At 33.0% G+C, this 26625-nt stretch overlaps 1 protein-coding gene across 1 annotated transcript in view; it reads right to left on the reverse strand.

Moving 5' to 3' along the window:
- Window positions 1–1547: 1547 nt before the first annotated feature.
- The window catches only part of LOC111627386 (leucine-rich repeat transmembrane neuronal protein 2-like), a 50207-nt gene continuing 25129 nt past the window's right edge, over window positions 1548–26625 (reverse strand). Inside the window, exon 2 of the transcript XR_002756991.1 lies at window positions 1548–1605. The gene's annotated coding sequence lies outside the window, so the exon portion shown is untranslated. The remainder of the gene's footprint in view (window positions 1606–26625) is intronic.

The following is a 26625-nucleotide window of genomic DNA, read 5'->3' on the forward strand; positions in this document are numbered from 1 at the left end:
TTAAAGATGGAATACAATGCGTTGTATGCCTGTTAAAATAGTAAAAAGTTAAATATACTTAACAAATTTGGAACCGTGTCATTACATGTATTTGTTTTCCAAGCACGGTAAAGTGCAGTCAATAAAAAAACTAGGAAGATTTTTATCCTTAGTTTATTTTTTTCTAGTTGATACGCGTTTCAGGCTCACGATGCCCTTGCTCAGTCAACTATTTTTAAAGTGTACATGGCTACTATATGGCATCAAACTTTTAAGTTATAACACGTGATTTACAAAAATCATACCATTTATGTGTTATCTTAATCATTTAATGCAATACAGTAATTATGCCTTTAATAATAATTGAGTGAAGAAAAGCACTCTGAGCCCGAAACTCGTATCAACTGAAACAGTTTTATATTTTTTCAAGATAATAAATGTTTATTAATTGCCCTGTCAGTACATTAAATCAAGGTATACCGTGATATATGCAAATTGGCTGACTGGATGATAGTACTGAAAAGTTGGTCTACAGGATATGCTTGGAAAGATGAAGAAAAAAGGCATGATTTTATTCAACAGTTTTAATTAGTACTATTCATCAATTACTTTGTCTGCATGTTAAAAATTGGATTTAAAAAAAACCGATTGTGTCATTGTAAAAAAGTGTAAAAAGACGGCATTTATGGAAGTCGTCATGTAAACCTTTTCGGTAGCCTAGAGATCTGCTATGTACTAGTTGAGTGTCTGTATTGGAGTAAGGTATGTTTCACTGGTTCTAAAAAAACAATTTTATTGTATAATTTTAGTTTGGGTTCAGTTATAGTTAAATGCGGTTTTCATGTTATTTTATACTTGTTTAGTTAGTTGAAGATGGGAGAATACTCGAAACGCAAATGTGTAGCACGGCGTACTAACTAAATAAAGATGGAAAACTTGTCAAGTGTTGGTTAAACGGTCACTTCATCGTGCCAGTATACAATACATAAACAACAACACGGTTTCAATAACAACAAAATCTATTAATTTCAGAAAATAAAAAACTATTGGAGGTCGTTTCTGACATCAGAAACTAGCTTTTAATAACTTTACCGAAGTAAAATCCGTGCACTAAAACTTTAGAACGATGAACGAAATTTGATTGAAAAATTGCATTAAAAACAATTAAGCGTTAATCGTGCGTCATTAAAAGTAAAGTAAAATCGCGATAAAATTTTTTCGCGCGAAGGAAAATTTTTGAAAAAATTTGGAGACAAAAAACATTCGAAAATTGAAAAAAAAAAAAAAAAAACTTTAGGGCTGAAAGGACCGAGTTTTTTTTTTTAACAGGAAACCTGCCAGAGTTAACTCGGGTTCGGACACAAGCCATTTGTGTAAATTGATTATAATAAAACATGTTTTATCGTTCACAAATATTGTATTTGAATCTTTACCGAATGTGATAAATGTTAAATTATAGTTTTATTTACTGTAAATAGTGATTTTAAACGGTTTATATCACATTATTGTTTAAAATATGTAATAACTTGTACTAACCTTGATGAAGAAATCTTCTTTTATATAGAAGAAACCACCAACAGATAGTCCTAATGGAATTTTTCCAAATCGTTTCATGTAGCAATTCATCTGGAAATTAAATACATATTTATTTATACTGTATATATTTTATTTATTTCGCCTTTTTGTTCAATTTTTAATCACCAAAATTTCATAGTGCCAATGTCCCTTACAGTCAAACATAACTGCCATGTATTGGCAGTTATGCTTGACTGTTATATTGAAATATATTGGAAATTTTCGGTGGAAAAGACAGCACTTATTAAGCTTCAAATATCTTAAAGAAAATATTCTTTGTCATACCCATTCACACTATCATAGGGGAAAAAAACGAATTTTTGGCATTTTTTAACGTTTACAGGTTTTTTTGTGCTAAAAAATGAAAACAACGTATGGAGGGAATATAGTCTTTGACCGATCGCTATATTTTCTCTCTGTTATAATATAACAGAGAGAAAATATAGCATTCGGTTCATCATATAACAGCCTGGAAAATGAAAAATAGAATTGTATCACTACTGAAAGTGTAATTAGCATTAACACTTTCAACAACATAACCAAATTTGAGCTCTTCATTCAAACATTCTTCTGATTGTGAAAAATTTTTTCTGATAGCCGATCTACAAAAATTAATAAAAATAGTTTTAAAAACTAATTATTAGTACATAATTCTAAACAATGCTACAATGAAGTATTGGGTACACATTCTACAGTACATACATACACGTTGTTTTTCAATTCAATAGTATATTTTACCTGTTGATCTCTGATACATGTAAAAGTACTTTTACAGTGTGTTGTGTCTGATATGAACAGACACCGTTTAATGCGTTATTTCAGCGCCAGAAAACAGTAGACTTAAAAGTGGTTCTTCTCACGATGCTGCATTGCAGCATTTAGTTACTACAGCAATAAAGGTTTCACAATTCCTTTAATTTTTTTGTTGATTAGTACTACAAAAAATATAAGGCAGTTAGTTTTAATCTGTTGCAAGGCGCTTAGCACTGTTAAATATCGAAAGTAAATAGAAGTTTCCCCTTCTACCAACAAAATTACGCGTAACGCTATTTATAGTGTTAGAAACCAAAGATAATCAGTTCGCGCGTTGAAAAGAAAACTAAACGCGAGTTAGCGAGCCTTACTAAGCGCACAAGTGGCAAAATAAATAGTAGCTCCGAACACTGGTCGTGGGTTTTCGCCTCGCCTATGTGTGGGTGACGTAAAGTTCTCGGGGTTACATGATGTTTTACACACGAAAATATGGTCCAGATTCCACCGAATGTCCTTCTTTAACGGAAAATTCGCGTTGCGCGTTGCCACAGACAAAACAGCGGTTTCGAAATTTAACTGTAACTGATATTTTATATATCTGAAGTTATTTGGATCAGTTAAACTAAAAACGGAAAATCTTCAAGTTTATTTATTCATAACTAGCAGACCGTGCCACGCATTGTTGTGGCTCAAAATGTATCTATTATAAATGTATAACACTTTTTCCGTGCAGGGGAATTTTTCGAAAAATCCCTTAGTGTACATTTTATTGACGTATTCTATTAAAACGCAATCAAAAACGCAAAAAAACGCATCTGAAATAGTATAATAGAAGCCAAGTTCTTCAAGGTTAGCTTTAATTCTGTCCCTCTCCCCCGCGGGGGAATATCGAAAAATCCCTTTGTATTGTATATTCTGTTGACGTATTTTATTAAAACGCAATCAAAAACGAAAAAACCGCAACTAAAATAATATACATAGAAGCACACTTTTTACGGTAAGGCCGAGACTCCACTATTGTAAAAACGGCGTAAAAGCATCTCGCCGTAAAAGCTTTTAATCACGTGACTTTGATATTTTACGCTTGTGCAGGTCGTAAAACCAGCGTAATAGCGAGTTGAGCAGATTTCAACTTTGGACGCGAATACGGCCATAAAACGGTACCATCCACCAATCAGAAGTCAGTGAAATCTAGGTCATTGTGACGAGGTGTGAAAATGGCGGAAAACGAGCTTTTGTGTACGTTCCCTCGTAACTACTCTAAAATAGATCTGGAAAGATTTATCGAAAACATCCGAAAGTATTCGCGTATCTACGACAAGAAGTATCCCTGTTACCGCTAAAGCTCGAAATCCGATAATGTGTACATTACCTACCTAATCTGCAGATTAACTAAAGTGATCCGTTAAAGCTGCGAAAATTATTCCATTTCTCAAATTACCTAGTTAATGTTTAGATTATCTAGGTAATCTGCAAATTACCTACTAGGCAGTCGGTAAAGTGAAAATAAGATTTTTGCTGGAACAACAGCAACGCTTCTGTACGCTTAAATTAACATAATGTTATTTATTTAATTTTCAATATCTAAAGAATCAAGTTAATACAATCAAACAATCCACAAATTAGTTGATTGAATCAATCATCAATCAATTAAAAAAACTTTAATACAAAAATCAAACGGTTTAAAATATTACTACAATTAGGGAAATGAATTTGCAAAACATATGATAAAATTGTACTTACTTATTAGTGCAATCTAAAGATTGGTGACACTTTGAATTACGTAGCAATTGGTTTTTGCGACAAGCACGCCTATTTGTGGTACATTTAGATTTGCAGTCACATTTTCTGAAACCCTGCCCAGTACCAAGGGATTGTTTTATTGCTGTTTGACGTAAAGATATTTCTACAGCAGGGACATCCATCTTCTTTCGTTAAAAATCTCTCTTTGCAAACACTGAATTCAGATTTTGCATACAATTGTTTTAAAATACCTGTTTTAGTATCAAGTATAATGTTTGTTCACGCAGTTTGTGGTAAAGTAGATTTTAAAGAGGGAGGGTATGGTAAGAATGTATTGTGCATCATCTGTAAAAAGAATATGGATCAGAAAATACAGCGTGATGAAGCCAAGAAATGTTTAGAAAAGCAAGCAGAGAAAATGTTAGCAGTTTCTAATGCAAAGCACCCAAACGTCGATGAAAGTTACGCTGTGAGAATTAAATTACCCGAAAAAGACAGAGCAAAAACTGATGCACGCTCAATTTTAGCTGTGGTTCTTAGTAAAACAAAGGATGGCTTTTATAAACTTGATACTGAAACAAGTATTTTAAAACAATTGTATGCAAAATCTGAATTTAGTGTTTGCATTCAATTAGTTCATTGTATTAACTTGATTCTTTAGATATTAAAAATTAAATAAATAACATTATGTTAATTTAAGCGTACAGAAGCGTTGCTGTTGTTCCAAGAAAGATCTTATTTTCACTTTACCGAGTGCTTAGTAGGTAATTTGCAGATTGCCTAGATAATCTGAACATTACCTATATAATTTAAAAATGAAATAATTTTCGCAGCTTTAACAGATCACCCTAGTTAATCTGCAGATTAGCTAGGTAATGTGCACATTAACGGATTTCGAGCTTTAACGGTAACATTCCGATTATAATGATGGATGCCTAAATCACGCGATACGGACGGCCAAAAGAAAATCCTTCAATTTAGAGGAGTATATAATGAAAAAAGCTAAGCTTAATAAGTGCTGTATATTATCTTAATAATACGATAATAAAAGCTAATATATAAAAGTAAAAATATTATTTTTACTACATTTGTAATTATAGTACAGAAAAAAAACTTGTAGAATACAATAATTGTCTATATATTGGTATATCACGTATACAACCGTCTTCCGTTTCTACCAATTTACGTTCGAATAAGTATTTACTTTCGAGACTTGGGGCAGCACTATCGCCGTAAAAACTTTGCGCTAGCCGGACCTCCACCGTAATCTGAGCGCAAACGCAAATAGATCACGTAATTAAAAGCTTTTACAGCGAGGGATTTTTACGCCGTTTTTACGGCAGTGGAGTCTTAGCCTAAGCCTTAACCCTGTCTATTTCCCGGGGAAGGATTTCGACATGCATACTGTATTGTATAAAAACACGTTCGTATTTGAATGCAGCGTTGTGTCAAAATTTCAAAGGAATCGGTAAGAACAAACGAACATTACATTTCTATTTATATAGATAGATAGAAGATGATCTGCTTTAGTTCATTTTCACAGAAAAGCATAATGCCTCACAGAAAAGCATACTTAGGGCGCCGAACTCGTAGCGTTATCTGTTGGACATAAAAAATATAATCTAGGTTAGGGCTTTTTATATGAATGTTTAATGGAATAATATACAGCCTATGTCCACCCTGAGGTTCCATTATAAATATTGGTGGAAGAATTTTTGAAATCGGATGAGTAGTTTCGGAGATTACCTGCTGCAAACAAACTTACAAACATTATCTCTTTATAATATTAGTATAGATACCAAACAGCTCTATTATTATTATAAAAATTATTATTAAATAAAATACTACCCAATTTTTATGAAAAATAGTATTCAAAGTTAACTTTACTTTTAGTTTAAATCTCAATGGCAAATAGGCAGGAGACAGTCTGTAGATAGACACAAAGTTGTCGTACAACTGAAACAAAAAAGTCATACATTATATAATTTTTCTAATCATATTAAGCCCATCTGTGGCCAACTGAATAAAAATCACCGAACAACGTAAATTCACGCCAATCAAAAACAACTGGCAATTTTCAGGAATTTATTCACGTGACTAACTTTTCTATTCAGTAGTTATATCCACTTGGCACAGGTGGCCTACAACACAGCATTAAAGACAATTGAAGTGTTTTATGTTATATAATTTCAAACTTACCAATGACGTAAAATGTGATAATGCCCAACAGCCCGAAAGTACTGCTAATAGAACAAAAGGAGATCCAATAAGAAAATAAATCTTTAGATCTGGAAGTACTTTTACAAATATGGTAACGTATAAGACGATACAGCATATATGCAAAAAGAAGGCATACATTAATGGCAGAAGAACTTTGAAATTCTCATTAAATTCTTTTAGAACGTGCCAAATTTCGACTTGCTTTTCGAAAAATCTTTGTAATTTATACTTTATCGACAAATCATTTATCTTTATTTCTTCGAGTTCTTCAGATAATTTGATAAATCTATTGGAGATAACTATACCAGAACACGCACACGCGATAACTGTTGTTCCAATTTGTCCAAATAAGTAAAAATCTGCAAGTTGATGGTACATAGTGCATACGAATCCTTCTGTCATGCTTCTACCTTGTCTTCTGAATTCGCCCATCATTACCACACCTGTGATAATAGTGCAACTTACAAATGTTATAAGTACCACAAAAATGGCGCAAAATAGATAAATTTCGATTCGTTGTAACAATTGATATTCTTGCCTGTAGCAGCTTTTCACTATATGTAGAGATAGTTTCTTTCTTTTCAAAATACTACACTGCACTGCTACGTAGGATGTAAGTATAACCAATATCACATTCCATAGAAATGTAAACTCTTTGAAAAATAAAAAAACTCGCATACAGTAAATGTCGATATTGGGCAAAGTAATTATGTGAATCAGACACAGAAACCATAAGAATGCTTCGACTACATCACAATATACTTTGAAAATTCTTTCGGAAATAACAGCTGTATCTTCTGCCATACATTCACACGGAACCAAAGGATCCAGTCCAAAAACTTTCATGATATTGAATAAAGGGCGAAGAAGAAACCCAAGACATCTATATCGCTGATCAGTAGCATACATACTTGAAAGTACAGAAAAATTATATTTCAAATATATAGTAATAAATGAACTTATCCCCTAATTACAATAGTTCGTACGAATGATATTAGGTAAAGTAATTAAATTAATGGTTATTAAATTGGCAAAAACAACCGAGTGGTAAAAACCACCAACCATTGCCAGTTGGTCGTGGGTTCGCACCTGACCAACGGCGCGGTTTTTTTTACCCACGAAATTTCACATGTCAGACGTCGACTTAACTGCCAATTTCTCATAGAAATCCCTAAATGGGCCTTCTTTTGTTGCGAGTTTGCCCACGAGTTGTGTAGGTTTATCCCATCATATCACTCTATAGAAACTGAAATTATATAAACAAGACAACTGAGTATAGAAAGAAGTTGAGTGCTTTCGTAACACAACTTGTATTAATTTAAGTGGAAGATCTGATGTCAATATTGAAAATGATATCTGGTAGCTTAAGTATTGTAACTTTTGATATTGATTCATTGGCAAACATTTTACAATTTATAATATATACTTGTTTACATGTCTTTTATTTTCCGAGGCGAAATTGGAAAAGTAATAACTGATTAAATTGTATTACATAAATATGTAATAAATTTTATTGTATAATATGAATTTACTTGTTTGTTATATTTTACAAAGTAGTATGAGTATAGTATAATAAAAATTAAACGATATATCATTAACAATTATTTATTTAATTGTAAATTGACTCGATACACTACTTAAATGCTGAAATCAAATACGGAAAGCTTAATATACGCCGTTTAATATATACGAAATTGCGATTCAGATTAGAAATGTTGTGATTTTTTAACAATAAAAAATAATTGAAAATTGCAGCACAGTATTGTGATGATTTCATAATAAGTAATTGCTATTATATTTTATGTTTTTTTATTTATGGTAAACAAGAAGGTTTACTAATTTGTAATGTCTGATTTGATTATTAATGAAAGCTGCGAAGTTCTTTTATTAATAACCAAAAACATAAAAAAAAATCACAAGTGCTGTTGCTTGACTTTTTCAGCAATCGTGCGTCAGTTAAGAGAAGTCTGATAATTTAAAATTATACTAAAATATAAAATTTACGTAATAACAAAAGCTTAGAAAGAAAAAAACAATTTATGAATTATGATATAATAGAGAAATTGCGGCCGACGTTTTCATCGCTAGAACGTGTACGTCGGACGTTGAGCGCCACTCTCCTGTAAGCCTAGAAGTTTGACAATGGCGTTTGGAACTTCGGAGCAATCAATCTCGACGTTCCAAATGCCATTGTCAAACTTCTAGGCTTACGGGAAAGCGGGGCTAAACGTCCGACGTACACGTTTTCACGATGAACACGTCGGCCGCAACCTCTCTATTAAGTACATTAATTAAAAACCTCTTAAATTTACAAAAAATCTTTATGATATTAGGTCAAATTTAATATTGTGTGTAGCGACATCTGCTACGAAATATTTCTAATTACTACAAAAAACCGAAAATGGCTTCACTTTGATTGTACAGATGAGTTTCTGAAAATATTGTATACGACTCTGATGATTAAATTGTTCATTGAATCAGAACCCACTCGAGATATGACACATGAACTTCTTTATATGTTTACTTTCCCTTTGAGTTCCATTTACCAAATTTGCGCAGCGTGAATGCCCCTTATATTTACGAGTTTCTGTTTCAAATTTCGTTTTTTAATCTTTATCAAAATTTGATATATTAAAAAATGTAATATGCTCCCGCAAGCAAACAGTTGTCTACGAAATTTGACACGTTTACTGCATTTTTTGAAATTTTTTTAGATTGAAATGCGTTGAGATTTGCAAAATACGAAAGGGAGTAATTCGAACGAATACAATAATTTTTCTTGTCTATACATATATTATAAGAGTTGGTAAAGTAAAAGTATTAAATATCCTTTCAGGATCCAATTATTGTACATATCAAATATAATTAGACACGTTACAATAGAGTTGATAATGATATTGACACTAAACAGTGCCATAATTGAATAATTTGGTATATATGCATAATTTACTGAATAATCTATGAAGGGCGATATGCGAATAGGTTCTTCTATAGAGGATTTTGTATTCTGTATGTGAAATTGCTCTTTATCGAGACTTTACTGCTGCGAGTATTCTCGAAAAACTGTGTTGTCAGGCATAAATTCGAGTCAAACTATCAGTGTTTAATTTTTCTTATTGGATCAAGTACAGGTGAAGCAAATGATTGTTTTTATTATTATTAACACTAATTTACTTATTTTCTTCTTCTCAAATGTTTAGAAGAAAAATATACGATTTAATTTATGACTGTATAATATTTTGTTATATGGAAAATACATGTTTATATCTGTTAAGTAGCGGGCAAAAGAATATATATTAAATTATATATTATAATTTTTAAATCAACTTCTATTTATTTATAATTACTACATTTACCAATAATCTTTATTACGGAAATTTTAAGATTTATTCGATTGTCACGCGATTCTTCAATAACATTTACTTTATATAACCCAGACAGAAATTTTATGATCTAATTTAGCAGCAATTCTGAGCAATAAAATCAATGTATTGGACAAATTAAATTTTAAAATGTTACATTACATTTGAAGTAAACTCTATAAATATAATGTGCAAATATAAATAAAAATGTACTTTCTATATAAAAGATGCATTTTCTGATATAACTTTAATTTATGTAATTTACATTTATACTGAGAGTTATGTAAATAANAAGTTGTGTAGGTTTATCCCATCATATCACTCTATAGAAACTGAAATTATATAAACAAGACAACTGAGTATAGAATGAAGTCGAGTGCTTTCGTAACACAACTTGTATTAATTTAAGTGGAAGATCTGATGTCAATATTGAAAATGATATCTGGTAGCTTAAGTATTATAACTTTTGATATTGATTCATTGGCAAACATTTTACTATTTATAATATATACTTGTTTACATGTCTTTTATTTTCCGAGGCGAAATTGGAAAAGTAATAACTGATTAAATTGTATTACATAAATATGTAATAAATTTTATTGTATAATATGAATTTACTTGTTTGTTATATTTTACAAAGTAGTATGAGTATAGTATAATAAAAATTAAACGATATATCATTAACAATTATTTATTTAATTGTAAATTGACTCGATACACTACTTAAATGCTGAAATCAAATACGGAAAGCTTAATATACGCCGTTTAATATATACGAAATTGCGATTCGGACCAGAAATGTTGTGATTTTTTAACAATAAAAAATAATTGAAAATTGCAGCACAGTATTGTGATGATTTCATAATAAGTAATTGCTATTATATTTTATGTTTTTTTATTTATGGTAAACAAGAAGGTTTACCAATTTGTAATGTCTGATTTGATTATTAATGAAAGCTGCGAAGTGCTTTAATAATCAAAAACGTAAAAAATAATCACAAGTGCTGTTGCTTGACTTTTCCAGCAATCGTGCGTCAGTTAAGAGAAGTCCGATAATTTAAAATTATACTAAAATATAAAATTTACGTAATAACAAAAGCTCAGAAAGAAAAAAAAAAAACAATTTACGAATTATGATATAATAGAGAAATTGCGGCCGACGTTTTCATCGCTAGAACGTGTACGTCGGACGTTGAGCGCCATTTTCCTGTAAGCCTAGAAGTTTTTCAATGGCGTTTGGAACGTCTGTGGAATCAATCTCGACGTTCCAAATGCCATTGTCAAATTTCTAGGCTTACGGGAAGGAGGGGCTAAACGTCCGACGTACACGTTTTCACGATGAAAACGTCGGCCGCAACCTCTCTATTAAGTATATTAATTAAAAACCTCTTAAATTTACAGATACTCTTTATGACACTAGCTCAAATTTAATATTGTGTGTAGCGATAACTGCTACAAAATATTTCTAATTACTACAAAAAGCCGAAAATGGCTTCACTTTGATTGTACAGATGAGTTTCTGAAAATATTGTATACGACTCTGATGATTAAATTGTTCATTGAATCAGAACCGACTCGAGATATGACACATGAACTTCTTTATATATTTACCCCTTTGAGTTCCATTCACCAAATTTGCGGAGCGTGAATACCCCTTATATTTACGAGTTTCTGTTTCAAATTTCGTTTTTTAATCTTCATCAAATTTTGACATGGTAAAACATGAAATATGCTCCCTCAAGCAAACAGTTGTCTACGAAATTTGACACGTTTACTGCAGTTTTTGAAATTTGTTTAGATTGAAATGCGTTGAGATTTGCAAAATACGAAAGGGGGTAATTCGAATGAAAACAATAATTTTTCTTATCACTATATATATTATAAGAGTTGGTAAAGTAAAAGTATTAAATATCCTTTCAGGATCCAATTATTGTACATATCAAATATAATTAGACACGTTACAATAGAGTTGATAATGATATTGGCACTAAACAGTGTCATTATTGATCAATTTGGTATATATGTATAATTCACTGAATAATCTAAGAGGGGCGATATGCAAATAGGTTTTTCTATAGAGGATTTTGTATTCTGTATGTAAAATTGCCTTTTATCGAAAGTTTACTGCTGCGAGTATTCTCGAAAAACTGGGTGGTCAAGCATAAATTCGAGTCAAACTATCAGTGTTTAATTTTTTTTATTGGATCAAGTACAGGTGAAGCAAATGATTGTTTTTATTATTATTAACACTAATTTACTAATTTACTTCTTCTCAAATGTTTAGAAGAAAAATATACGATTTAATTTATGATTGTATAATATTTTAAATTATATATTATAATTTTTAAATCAACTTCTATTTATTTATAATTACTATTTTTATCAATAATCTTTATTACGGAAATTTTAAGATTTATTCGATTGTCACGCGATTCTTCAATAACATTTACTTCATATAACCCAGACATAAATTTTATGATGTAATTTAGCAGCAATTCTTAGCAATAAAATCAATGTATTGGACAAATTAAATTTTAAAATATTATATTACATTTGATGTAAACTCTATAAATATATTGTGCAAATATAAATAAAAATGTATTTCCTATATAAAAGATGCATTTTCTGATATAACTTTAATTTATATAATTTACATTTATACTGAGAGTTATGTAAATAACTCGCATTAGTTTACTACGGGTTCGGACCTGTCCATTTGCTGCACAGGTCCGAACCCACGACGAACTGACATTGTTTTGTGTTTATGTATTCGTTGGACAAAGTTATTGTTGTAGTTAATATTCATATGTTAGACAGAAGTGAATATTTGAATAAATAAAATATATTATTTACTCATTATTGTGTAGTTTATTACTTATTTATTGTGTATATTATTTTATAATTTTGAAATTAAAATTAATTTCGTAATTCACACCATTTCCAGTACACACTGAAATTTTTTTATATATTAATCGGCTTATCTTGCCTCAGTTTCCACATTTGATTTTAGTATTTTATTAGTGTCTAGAGTCAAATTACAGCGAAATGAATAATTTTTAATATATGTCATTCAAATATAATATATTCTTTACTACACGTGTTATTATTTTCCAATGTGATATTGGAAAATAATAACACGTGTAGTAAAGAATATATTATAAATGTTCGAATGTTTGCCAATGAAACAATAATAAAAATTATTGTACTTAAACCACAGAAATCACTTTCAATATTGACATCAGATCTTCCGCTTATATTGATTTAAATTAGGTTAAAAAATAAATTTTAATCAATTTTTCTGTTAATCTCTAATTAGTAAAACGTTTGAAATTCTTAAATACAAAATGTTTAATATATATTGCATAGTCACGCGATACTTCACTAACATTCACTTTATATAATGCAGATTGAAATTTCATTATAAAATTTAAGTCAATTCTGAGCAATAAATCATTTTACTGCAGATATTAAATTTATAAAATATTGCTTTGCGTTTGATAAATATTAGCAAATTTCTATTTATAGATCTCTCAGAATGCAGTTTATAATTTGAATTTAATTAATTGGACACAGCACTAGTCTTTTTTGTATGAATATAGCACTAACATTTCAGGTTGGGGTAAGTATTAGGAACAAATTCGGCACTGTAACTTTTATGTAAAAAGAACCTCTGCTGTTAAATTTTTGTGGCTAAAGTTAAAGAGGATTGAAAAATGAAAAGTGTTTGTTAAACATATCTGGAGTGATGTGGGATTCGTTGGAAATTTTACTCTGTATTAACATATACTATCAAAATTAAGTACAGTTAACCCCTGTATAACACGGCACTTCTACAGCACGGATTCACTCTAACTTCGAGAATTTCTAGAAGTTCGAGAAATGAGAACATCTCCCGTATAACACGGTGTTTTTATAGAACGGTTCGGGAATTGGGTAAAATTTTCGTACAACATAATATGTAAAAAAGGGTGCATTCTTTTATCCCTCTGCGTAACTCCACGCAGCATTCTAATTGTTTTCGTGGCAACTTTGAATGCTCTTTCAACAAAGAATTCATTTAATGATTGAATTTTACAATTGGGACCCTTCTTTTGCCTCTGAAAGCTGATTTCGAATTATAGATTCCTCCACACGATACTATCAGTAGTGAGAGTGCAGCCATCTTTCTTTCACCGTCGTTCCTAAATGCCTACAAACAGCAGCGTACTCCCGTTGCAGAGCGATCGCTATTAACGAACGCACCCACAAACTGTTACCTGTTGATGCTCATGCTGAAATAATCATATAAAATAAATAATCCTTTGGTAAAATATTTACTTAAATAATAAATAAGTATTTTACCTATGAAAAATTGAATAATAAATCCGATTTAAATAAGGATTTAAGAACATGTTTTTTAATTTTTAGAACCTAACTACTTTTTTCGCAGTAGTTCTTTGTTTCGTATAACACGGATTCGCATAACACGGCACTTTTCTCGAACGTAACTCCTGTGTTATACTGGGGTAACTTGTATTAATCTGTTAATAATAAATAATATAAAAAATTTTTTTTATAAAATAGATGGCGTTAAACACACGTTTAACTTTTTTCAAATAGTCGCGTTTTGTAGTAAAGTTGCTTTGTTACAACACAATTAAGTTATTTTATCTTTAATCTAGCCACTTCAGGAAGGCTCAGATTCGGTAAAAAGTACATTGTCTGCGTATATATTGCTTATAGCAGAAACAGTTCTGTCATACAAAATTGTTTCTGCCGTACTTAATATATACACAGACAATGTAGTTACACGCCTTGTTTTTCACAATCATACGTATGACTGATGATTTGTGGTGTCATAATTTATTGTTTTCTTAGATGTTCTGTATTAGCACATTATGCGATCATACTTTGGCTGCATCCTCAAACTAATAAGTTACTGTTTTTGTAGCATATGATTAATTATTACTGTTATATACTTCTGTAAATGCTAAATAAGTTAATATACTGCAAAACAGTACCAACCGTAGCTGGCACTCCATTTCTATTGCATGTTACTTTGGAGCTGTTACAACTAAAAGGGCGAAAAATAAACTGAAAAGGATAAATTTGTATCAAAATATAATGTAATGCATTAAGTTTCTATTATTATAGTTTAGATTTTATGTTTTTATGATATAAACAATATCAATATAGATGAAATTCACTATATTCAATTATCATTATAGATCTATATTATGGATGTTGATTTATATTTGTCCATTAAATATAAATAGAAGTGGCAGCTTCCTAATTATACATCTACCATATGTGTAAAGTATATTATAGACTGCTATAAAATTAAATGACATAATTATTAAACGTGCAGTACGTTTGACACTAGCACTGACATCGGATCTCTCTTAGAAGCCATAACTGATGTTAAATTTAACAAAATAAAAAATATCACAATATTATGGTACCACAACTAACATGTGAAGTTTAAATATGTAAATAAGCGCGCTTATTTCCTACGTTTTAGTGATTCATAGTGTAAATAAGTCTGCAAAACCGTTATGTAAAATCAGAACTATTGGAGTATACATTAATCATGATCCCCGGAAACCGTACACCTCCTCAGATTTTATCCTCTCTTATTAACTTTTAAATTGTTTTTAGTTTTAACTGGATACTACGCGTGGAACTGTTCATACTAACTCCGAGTGAGAAATGCTTTATTTGAAGCTGATTCGATTCGGAACTATACACCACGTTAACTGTGGCAGCTCAATAAAGTAGTATGGTGTATGTAAAAACATGGCGTCTTTTTTACAATTTTGTCAAGATTCGAAAAGTTGTCAGATCATCAGTTACCGAAAAGTCGGTTGTGTACTTGTATATAGTTCAAAGGAAACACCAATAACGTTAGTTTACTGGTTCATTTTTCATGAACCAACCTGCGATCAATATTGTACAGTGTTATGCTGAATCACTTGTTATATGTCAAAGTTGTTCATATGTTCTAGTATACTACTTTGATATTCTGTTTACTATTGAACAGTATACCAAAGTACTTTACCAGTAGACGTGTTCTGCTGTAAAACAAGCTTAACAGTAAACAATGAAAAGTTATATGATATATCAGAGATTAATTAATCATATAGACATATATAAAATATTTTTTTAATTATGGCACAATACATAGACTTAAACTAGAAACGTATTACTGTTACATCATTAATCTACAATATTAATGGAAAAGCGAATCGTTTACATAAAATTTATATCACAAAGAATTAATTTTAAAGTAAAAATTTATACATTTTATATAATATTTGAAGTAATATTCTATCAACTCAATTTATCCAATACATTGATTTTCTCAGAATTGCAGTTATATTGCATCGTAAAATTTCAATCTGGGTTATATAAAGAGAATGTTACAGAGTTAGGTGCGTGACAATCGAATAAATCTATAAAATTCTTTATTCAACAATAATGATAAGATTCTATTTATAGAGAACGAACAAAATTGCATTTAAAACACTTTAAAGTTATATTCGTAATTCACAAAAGAAATAATTATCGAAAATACTAAGTAAATAATATATTATATTATCTTCAAATTATCATTTATTAATTAATACATGGTAATTTTGACAATAACTCAACCCTTGGTGTCCAAGTAAATAAAGCGTTAAAAACTGGTTGTATGTTGCGGTTTCGCCCATACGCGGTGGTAATAACGTGCGTAATTATATTTGACATGTACAATACGTGGATCCCAAAAGGACACTTAATACTTTCACTTTTCCGTCGGTTATAATATACGATAACAAAAAAAATATCATCGTATCAAATTATTTCTTTGGTAGTTCTTCAAAAGCCGTTGTAACTTCAAATCTTGAAGTTACAACGGCTTTTAAACAAAAAAATTTACAAAAGTACAGAAAACCTATCAAATTTAGTGTTTAGTGTTTGTTCGCTGGCACATATTTCTTCTTTTAACATTTCAGAATAGGGTAAAGATTTAAAAAAAATTTGGAATAGTAACTAGTAAATAAGGGAGGGTATTCACGCTACGCAATATTACTGAATGATACTCAATGAAATAAACAAATAAGAGCGTTTATCTGTCATATCTCATTGAGTTCTGACTTAATGATGAATTTAATCATTATAGACATTTACAATATTCTGTAAAACTAATCTGTACTGTCGACATTCGTATAACACTGCTGATTATTTCGTTTTACATGAATTTCATGTTGTACGAGTCACTTAGATTTTACAAATACGAGTGCCGGGCTGTGAACGGCTAACATATTTGTAAAATCTAAGTGACTCGTACAACATGGAATTCATATAAAACGGAATTAACAACAGTAGTGGAATGGTCGGGGGAATAGTCGACTGTACAATAGGAATGGTCGACTGTACTTTAAAAAATACTGGAAAAATAAATCTAGAAATACAGCCATACTTTTGGGCTGGATCTGTTGTAATTCTGTTGGCAGTACTTTCTTGCTGTTTGGCATTTTCATATTTTACGTCATTGGTAAGTTTCAAATTATATAACATAAAATACATGAATTGTCTTTAAATTCCGTGCTTAAGCTCACCTGTGCCAAATGGACAAAACTACTGAACACAAAGTTAGTCACGTGAAAAAATCCCATGTAACTGCACGTCGTCTCTGATTGGTCAGACTTTTACCCACTTTGCTCTGTGATTTTTTTCCAGTTGGCCACAGGTGAACTTAATATGATAAAAAATTATATGATGGATCATTTTTTATTTCAGTTGTACGACGACTTTGCGTCTATCTACAGACTTTCTCCCGGCGATTTGCCATTGGAATTTAAACTGAAGGTAAAGTTAGCTTTGATTATTGTTTTTCATTAAAATTGTGTAGTGTTTTATTGTATAAGAATTTTTGAATTTTTATATTAAAAATAAAGCTTTTGGTACTGTGAAAAAGTGAAGAACTATCTTTTTAGTTCAACAGATCGAAATTACTTAAAATATATAAAAGTAACAATAACAGTTAAATTTCGAAATCGCTTTGTTTGCAGCAACGCGAAACTCAGGCGATCTGCTACAGAATGAACCCTCTTGAAATAACATTCATGTAAATCTGGTCTTTATTTTGGTATGAAAAACCTTAAATAATTCGGAAAACTCCACGTGGCCTGTACATTGCGCGAGCGACAAACTCACGATTAATATTCGATGATTTTATTCAATTTTCAACTTGTCCGCTAAGTGAGGCTGCATGCTAACTCGCGTTTAATGTTCTTCACAGACCGCTAATTGATTTCCTTGGTTTCTAACACTGTAAATACCGTTACGCGTAATTTCGAAACTAATTACATCTTATACAGGGTTACGCGAGATGCTGACAATTATTTTACAGCAAGGTTTAGAGGCTTAAGATCTAAAACTGTTATATGAACATAGCCTTTAAATGGCATACTTTAATTGCTAAAAGGGGGTTAGTATTATATACTTCGATTTTCAATACTGCTAACGCCATGAAAAAGAGTAAAACTTGCCGCCTTATATTTTCTAGTAGTACTAATTATCAAAGAATTGAAAGTACTTACACAACCTCTATTGGCATGGTTGCCACTGGTGCAAAGCAGCATCGTGTGTGGTGTCCCTTTTATTTTTACTGACCTCTGGCGCTAAAATGATGCATTCTGCGCTGTCTGTTTATAACAGACACTATACATTATAAAATAACTTTTTTTACTCTTTCTGCCCTGTGAGCACTAATAGTGCCTCTTATTGCAGGTTCGTTATGGGTTCGGCCAGGCCCACAATAGGGCAACTGAGTAGTGAGGCACAGGGAACGAAATATCTGAACAGACCACCCTTCGGCGCTCCGCCGATGCTTTCAATGATGCAGTGACTGAGACCTCCGGCAGACCAGGATAGTGGAGTTTCAGAGGGCCAATGCCGAGTATAAGTACAAGATGAATGGTGCGAAACGAGCCTCATGGCTAAAGTTCCGTGAAAAGTTTAGCGCTGAGAATCCTTTCCACTTGCCTTATAAGCTAGTGGTGGGGAAGGCCAAAAGGGGTACGGTGTTAGGACACATCAAGAAACCAGATGGGACTAATACATCCAGTCAGGGGGAAACCGTAATAACATTGCTCTGCTCTGTATTTCCAGGGAAGCAGAGCTACCCGTTCCTGAGGCTGAGATGCTAGTGCCGGTGACCGACTCTGAGGTGGCTGATACCATCGGCAACCTATAAAAAAGGAAGGCACCTGGTGTTGATGGTATCACGGCCGAAAATGGTTCTTTATCAGATTCAACCGGACCTGCTCTGTGTCGTTTATCAGAAGTGTCAGCTTTTGGGACATTTCCCAGAAGAGTGAAAGCGGGCGCGTCTTGTGCTAATACATAAGAACGGGCGTTTGAAGGACGAACCAAAGTCATACAGACGTATTAGCCTATTGCCAGTTCTGAGGAAATTTTAGAAAGAATCCTCTCAGATCAGATCTTTTTCCATCTGAAATGTAAAGGGCTTCTGCACCCACTACAATATGGATTCCGCCCGGACACGTCAACCTGCAGAGCATTACACTGTGCAGTCAATCTGATTAGTCAGAACCGCCAGCAGGGCCTCCACACATCGCTCGTTTCGATGGATGTCGTGGGGGCATTCGACAAAGTCTGGTTGCTTTCCATTGTGGGTGAGTTAAAAAAAACTAACCTGCCTTCCACCCTTCTCTCTACGGTCAGGAATTTCCTTCGCGAACGCGAAGTGATATACATTACCCCAACGACCAGATATGTTAGAAAGCTGGAGAGGGGATGTCCCCAGGGGTAATGCAGAGGACCCTCCTTTGAACGTCCTTGCTGACACGGCGCTGAGACTCGTCATGCCAGACGATGTCCAGCTGCAGGCTTATGTGGATGATCTGCTATTAGTAGTTACCAGTACTAACAGGCACAAGATGGAGTGCCGCGGCAACGAAGTTATAGAACGGCTCGTTTGCTGGGGAGTCTCACAAACTGTCCTTCAGCCCTGAAAAATCGGAGGCCCTGATAGTGGCTTGTACCAGTGTTTTGGCATGCCAGCCAATCTACTGAATAAGGGGGAACCCCATCAGACAGATAAGCGAGCTTTAGTACCTTGGTGTTATCATCGACCAGACCCTTTGTTGGACACCTCATCTCAGGTTGGTCCGAGACAAGACGAACTGAGCGATAGCAGGACTATTGCGGCTGGCCAGGCAGAAGTATGCCATACGCGGTAAGGCAATCCGGACCATTTACAAAATTGTTCTGTAGCACATGATCTGCTATGGCTGTGGTGTCTGGTGGAAGGACTCGGCCAACGTAAAGCAGAGTAGGACCCTACTTAGAATTCAGAAGGCCACCGCCCTGCGGGTCACACGTTCCTACAGAATGGTATCAACTGACACGGCCCTGGCCCTGCCTGGGCTACTCCCGCTGTCCCTGGTAGTCAGCCAGGAGGCAGCCTTCTTCAGGATCACGGTGGAAGGCAAACAGGCAAAGCACTGCAACCGGATGTACCCAGCGATAGAACTCTCATGTCAGGCAGACATATGGAGTACTCACCCAAGCTTAAGGATGGGCATCGAATGGGATGTTGGTGAACCAACATGAAATGGTATTGAAATATATACCGATGGTTCCAAAGACGGCAGCTAAGTGGGCACAGCATACTGCGTTTATCTTGACAGAGTTTTAGTGTACAGTTCGTCTGTCAGACTGAACGAGGAAGCGACTGTGTTCCAAGCCGAACTGGTGGCTCTTTCAGGAGCGTCCCAGTGGATCCAGTTCCATCCGGGTCCAGAGACAATCACGGTATACTCTGGTAGCCAGTTGTCACTTCAGGCCTTAAGTGACGGGTACCACCGAGACCAGTTAGTACACTAGATCAGAGGTAGGTTACTGAGGGCGAGGCACATGCGACAAGTTGACCTACGATGGTATCCTGGGCAACGAATGTGCCGATCACTTGGCCAAGGGCCCATTTGTAATGGAGAAGGTAGAACCTCCAGCAAGTTACTTAAAAGGTATTCTACTGCACCGATCAATGACATACCGGCAAGAGCGCTGGAACCTCAGTACAGTAGGTAGGTCAACCTATGCCTTCGTTCATGAAGTTGGCCTAACTCCGATTAGTTTTAATTGGAGACTGACCCAAATCCTTATGGGACACGGGAATTTTCCTCGTTACATGGCCAAATTCGGTCGAAGTAACGGTTGCTGCTCCTGTGGATGCCCGCGCGGTGAGGCGAGGAACCTTGTTCTTGAGTGTCCTCTGATGGAAAACATCGGAAAAAGGGACAATCACATCGATTGGACCCAGCCCGATGACCATGTACTTAGAACGCTTGCAGCAAGTAAAGGAAACTTAGAGACTTTAAGGAATATGATGGATACTGTTTTAAGTCACTTTGACCTATAGTCCAGCAAAATTGGACAGTGCCTCTCCTTACACGGAAGGGAGGCTCCGCTGCCCGTTCTTTTGAGTGCCTCTCCTTGGTAGAGTTCTGTTTAGTACAGTTATACTGTACAAAACGTATGTCTGTAAGAGGGTTGGACTTGAGAAGCGATGAAGGCAAGGACGGGTGATAATCTTTGGAATACTTCGACATAAGCTGAAATCAGTGCCAGAGCCCAAGCACTAATCTCGGGCCAACTTCAGGAAGTCTGGGCACTCAGTGATTGCTGGGTGATGGATTGGCTGATGATTAAGACATCGTTTCCTAGTTTCTCTGTAGTGCCATTTAGCGGAGCAGGGGTTATAACTTAGAGTTGATTAGATTAGGACCAACATCGAAAAAATCCTGGGGATTTCTTGACTCATCCGGATTCGATTGCAGATCCCCAGAGCGTTTGTTGGCACCTTGCCCACTTGGCCATCCAGTCATCAACTGTAAAAGTACTATTATGTAATAATTATGTACTATTAACTGCAGTAAATAGTAGTTTTATGTACTATTAACTACAGTATGTTACAGAGAACAACAGGTAAACAATACTATTATATCGAAAAACTACGTATAAGTACGATGTGTATACCATACTTCATTCATTCATTATTTAAGACTACAGTCGACCCCCCTATAAGATCATTGATTTTTCCGTTTTATCTGNGATGTGGGATTCGTTGGAAATTTTACTCTGTATTAACATATACTATCAAAATTAAGTACAGTTAACCCCTGTATAACACGGCACTTCTACAGCACGGATTCACTCTAACTTCGAGAATTTCTAGAAGTTCGAGAAATGAGAACATCTCCCGTATAACACGGTGTTTTTATAGAACGGTTCGGGAATTGGGTAAAATTTTCGTACAACATAATATGTAAAAAAGGGTGCATTCTTTTATCCCTCTGCGTAACTCCACGCAGCATTCTAATTGTTTTCGTGGCAACTTTGAATGCTCTTTCAACAAAGAATTCATTTAATGATTGAATTTTACAATTGGGACCCTTCTTTTGCCTCTGAAAGCTGATTTCGAATTATAGATTCCTCCACACGATACTATCAGTAGTGAGAGTGCAGCCATCTTTCTTTCACCGTCGTTCCTAAATGCCTACAAACAGCAGCGTACTCCCGTTGCAGAGCGATCGCTATTAACGAACGCACCCACAAACTGTTACCTGTTGATGCTCATGCTGAAATAATCATATAAAATAAATAATCCTTTGGTAAAATATTTACTTAAATAATAAATAAGTATTTTACCTATGAAAAATTGAATAATAAATCCGATTTAAATAAGGATTTAAGAACATGTTTTTTAATTTTTAGAACCTAACTACTTTTTTCGCAGTAGTTCTTTGTTTCGTATAACACGGATTCGCATAACACGGCACTTTTCTCGAACGTAACTCCTGTGTTATACTGGGGTAACTTGTATTAATCTGTTAATAATAAATAATATAAAAAATTTTTTTTATAAAATAGATGGCGTTAAACACACGTTTAACTTTTTTCAAATAGTCGCGTTTTGTAGTAAAGTTGCTTTGTTACAACACAATTAAGTTATTTTATCTTTAATCTAGCCACTTCAGGAAGGCTCAGATTCGGTAAAAAGTACATTGTCTGCGTATATATTGCTTATAGCAGAAACAGTTCTGTCATACAAAATTGTTTCTGCCGTACTTAATATATACACAGACAATGTAGTTACACGCCTTGTTTTTCACAATCATACGTATGACTGATGATTTGTGGTGTCATAATTTATTGTTTTCTTAGATGTTCTGTATTAGCACATTATGCGATCATACTTTGGCTGCATCCTCAAACTAATAAGTTACTGTTTTTGTAGCATATGATTAATTATTACTGTTATATACTTCTGTAAATGCTAAATAAGTTAATATACTGCAAAACAGTACCAACCGTAGCTGGCACTCCATTTCTATTGCATGTTACTTTGGAGCTGTTACAACTAAAAGGGCGAAAAATAAACTGAAAAGGATAAATTTGTATCAAAATATAATGTAATGCATTAAGTTTCTATTATTATAGTTTAGATTTTATGTTTTTATGATATAAACAATATCAATATAGATGAAATTCACTATATTCAATTATCATTATAGATCTATATTATGGATGTTGATTTATATTTGTCCATTAAATATAAATAGAAGTGGCAGCTTCCTAATTATACATCTACCATATGTGTAAAGTATATTATAGACTGCTATAAAATTAAATGACATAATTATTAAACGTGCAGTACGTTTGACACTAGCACTGACATCGGATCTCTCTTAGAAGCCATAACTGATGTTAAATTTAACAAAATAAAAAATATCACAATATTATGGTACCACAACTAACATGTGAAGTTTAAATATGTAAATAAGCGCGCTTATTTCCTACGTTTTAGTGATTCATAGTGTAAATAAGTCTGCAAAACCGTTATGTAAAATCAGAACTATTGGAGTATACATTAATCATGATCCCCGGAAACCGTACACCTCCTCAGATTTTATCCTCTCTTATTAACTTTTAAATTGTTTTTAGTTTTAACTGGATACTACGCGTGGAACTGTTCATACTAACTCCGAGTGAGAAATGCTTTATTTGAAGCTGATTCGATTCGGAACTATACACCACGTTAACTGTGGCAGCTCAATAAAGTAGTATGGTGTATGTAAAAACATGGCGTCTTTTTTACAATTTTGTCAAGATTCGAAAAGTTGTCAGATCATCAGTTACCGAAAAGTCGGTTGTGTACTTGTATATAGTTCAAAGGAAACACCAATAACGTTAGTTTACTGGTTCATTTTTCATGAACCAACCTGCGATCAATATTGTACAGTGTTATGCTGAATCACTTGTTATATGTCAAAGTTGTTCATATGTTCTAGTATACTACTTTGATATTCTGTTTACTATTGAACAGTATACCAAAGTACTTTACCAGTAGACGTGTTCTGCTGTAAAACAAGCTTAACAGTAAACAATGAAAAGTTATATGATATATCAGAGATTAATTAATCATATAGACATATATAAAATATTTTTTTAATTATGGCACAATACATAGACTTAAACTAGAAACGTATTACTGTTACATCATTAATCTACAATATTAATGGAAAAGCGAATCGTTTACATAAAATTTATATCACAAAGAATTAATTTTAAAGTAAAAATTTATACATTTTATATAATATTTGAAGTAATATTCTATCAACTCAATTTATCCAATACATTGATTTTCTCAGAATTGCAGTTATATTGCATCGTAAAATTTCAATCTGGGTTATATAAAGAGAATGTTACAGAGTTAGGTGCGTGACAATCGAATAAATCTATAAAATTCTTTATTCAACAATAATGATAAGATTCTATTTATAGAGAACGAACAAAATTGCATTTAAAACACTTTAAAGTTATATTCGTAATTCACAAAAGAAATAATTATCGAAAATACTAAGTAAATAATATATTATATTATCTTCAAATTATCATTTATTAATTAATACATGGTAATTTTGACAATAACTCAACCCTTGGTGTCCAAGTAAATAAAGCGTTAAAAACTGGTTGTATGTTGCGGTTTCGCCCATACGCGGTGGTAATAACGTGCGTAATTATATTTGACATGTACAATACGTGGATCCCAAAAGGACACTTAATACTTTCACTTTTCCGTCGGTTATAATATACGATAACAAAAAAAATATCATCGTATCAAATTATTTCTTTGGTAGTTCTTCAAAAGCCGTTGTAACTTCAAATCTTGAAGTTACAACGGCTTTTAAACAAAAAAATTTACAAAAGTACAGAAAACCTATCAAATTTAGTGTTTAGTGTTTGTTCGCTGGCACATATTTCTTCTTTTAACATTTCAGAATAGGGTAAAGATTTAAAAAAAATTTGGAATAGTAACTAGTAAATAAGGGAGGGTATTCACGCTACGCAATATTACTGAATGATACTCAATGAAATAAACAAATAAGAGCGTTTATCTGTCATATCTCATTGAGTTCTGACTTAATGATGAATTTAATCATTATAGACATTTACAATATTCTGTAAAACTAATCTGTACTGTCGACATTCGTATAACACTGCTGATTATTTCGTTTTACATGAATTTCATGTTGTACGAGTCACTTAGATTTTACAAATACGAGTGCCGGGCTGTGAACGGCTAACATATTTGTAAAATCTAAGTGACTCGTACAACATGGAATTCATATAAAACGGAATTAACAACAGTAGTGGAATGGTCGGGGGAATAGTCGACTGTACAATAGGAATGGTCGACTGTACTTTAAAAAATACTGGAAAAATAAATCTAGAAATACAGCCATACTTTTGGGCTGGATCTGTTGTAATTCTGTTGGCAGTACTTTCTTGCTGTTTGGCATTTTCATATTTTACGTCATTGGTAAGTTTCAAATTATATAACATAAAATACATGAATTGTCTTTAAATTCCGTGCTTAAGCTCACCTGTGCCAAATGGACAAAACTACTGAACACAAAGTTAGTCACGTGAAAAAATCCCATGTAACTGCACGTCGTCTCTGATTGGTCAGACTTTTACCCACTTTGCTCTGTGATTTTTTTCCAGTTGGCCACAGGTGAACTTAATATGATAAAAAATTATATGATGGATCATTTTTTATTTCAGTTGTACGACGACTTTGCGTCTATCTACAGACTTTCTCCCGGCGATTTGCCATTGGAATTTAAACTGAAGGTAAAGTTAGCTTTGATTATTGTTTTTCATTAAAATTGTGTAGTGTTTTATTGTATAAGAATTTTTGAATTTTTATATTAAAAATAAAGCTTTTGGTACTGTGAAAAAGTGAAGAACTATCTTTTTAGTTCAACAGATCGAAATTACTTAAAATATATAAAAGTAACAATAACAGTTAAATTTCGAAATCGCTTTGTTTGCAGCAACGCGAAACTCAGGCGATCTGCTACAGAATGAACCCTCTTGAAATAACATTCATGTAAATCTGGTCTTTATTTTGGTATGAAAAACCTTAAATAATTCGGAAAACTCCACGTGGCCTGTACATTGCGCGAGCGACAAACTCACGATTAATATTCGATGATTTTATTCAATTTTCAACTTGTCCGCTAAGTGAGGCTGCATGCTAACTCGCGTTTAATGTTCTTCACAGACCGCTAATTGATTTCCTTGGTTTCTAACACTGTAAATACCGTTACGCGTAATTTCGAAACTAATTACATCTTATACAGGGTTACGCGAGATGCTGACAATTATTTTACAGCAAGGTTTAGAGGCTTAAGATCTAAAACTGTTATATGAACATAGCCTTTAAATGGCATACTTTAATTGCTAAAAGGGGGTTAGTATTATATACTTCGATTTTCAATACTGCTAACGCCATGAAAAAGAGTAAAACTTGCCGCCTTATATTTTCTAGTAGTACTAATTATCAAAGAATTGAAAGTACTTACACAACCTCTATTGGCATGGTTGCCACTGGTGCAAAGCAGCATCGTGTGTGGTGTCCCTTTTATTTTTACTG

The sequence above is a fragment of the Centruroides sculpturatus genome, unplaced genomic scaffold (assembly GCF_000671375.1).
Source record: "Centruroides sculpturatus isolate CEXI.00-Female unplaced genomic scaffold, Cexi_2.0 scaffold378, whole genome shotgun sequence".
In the NCBI taxonomy this organism is placed as follows: domain Eukaryota; kingdom Metazoa; phylum Arthropoda; class Arachnida; order Scorpiones; family Buthidae; genus Centruroides; species Centruroides sculpturatus.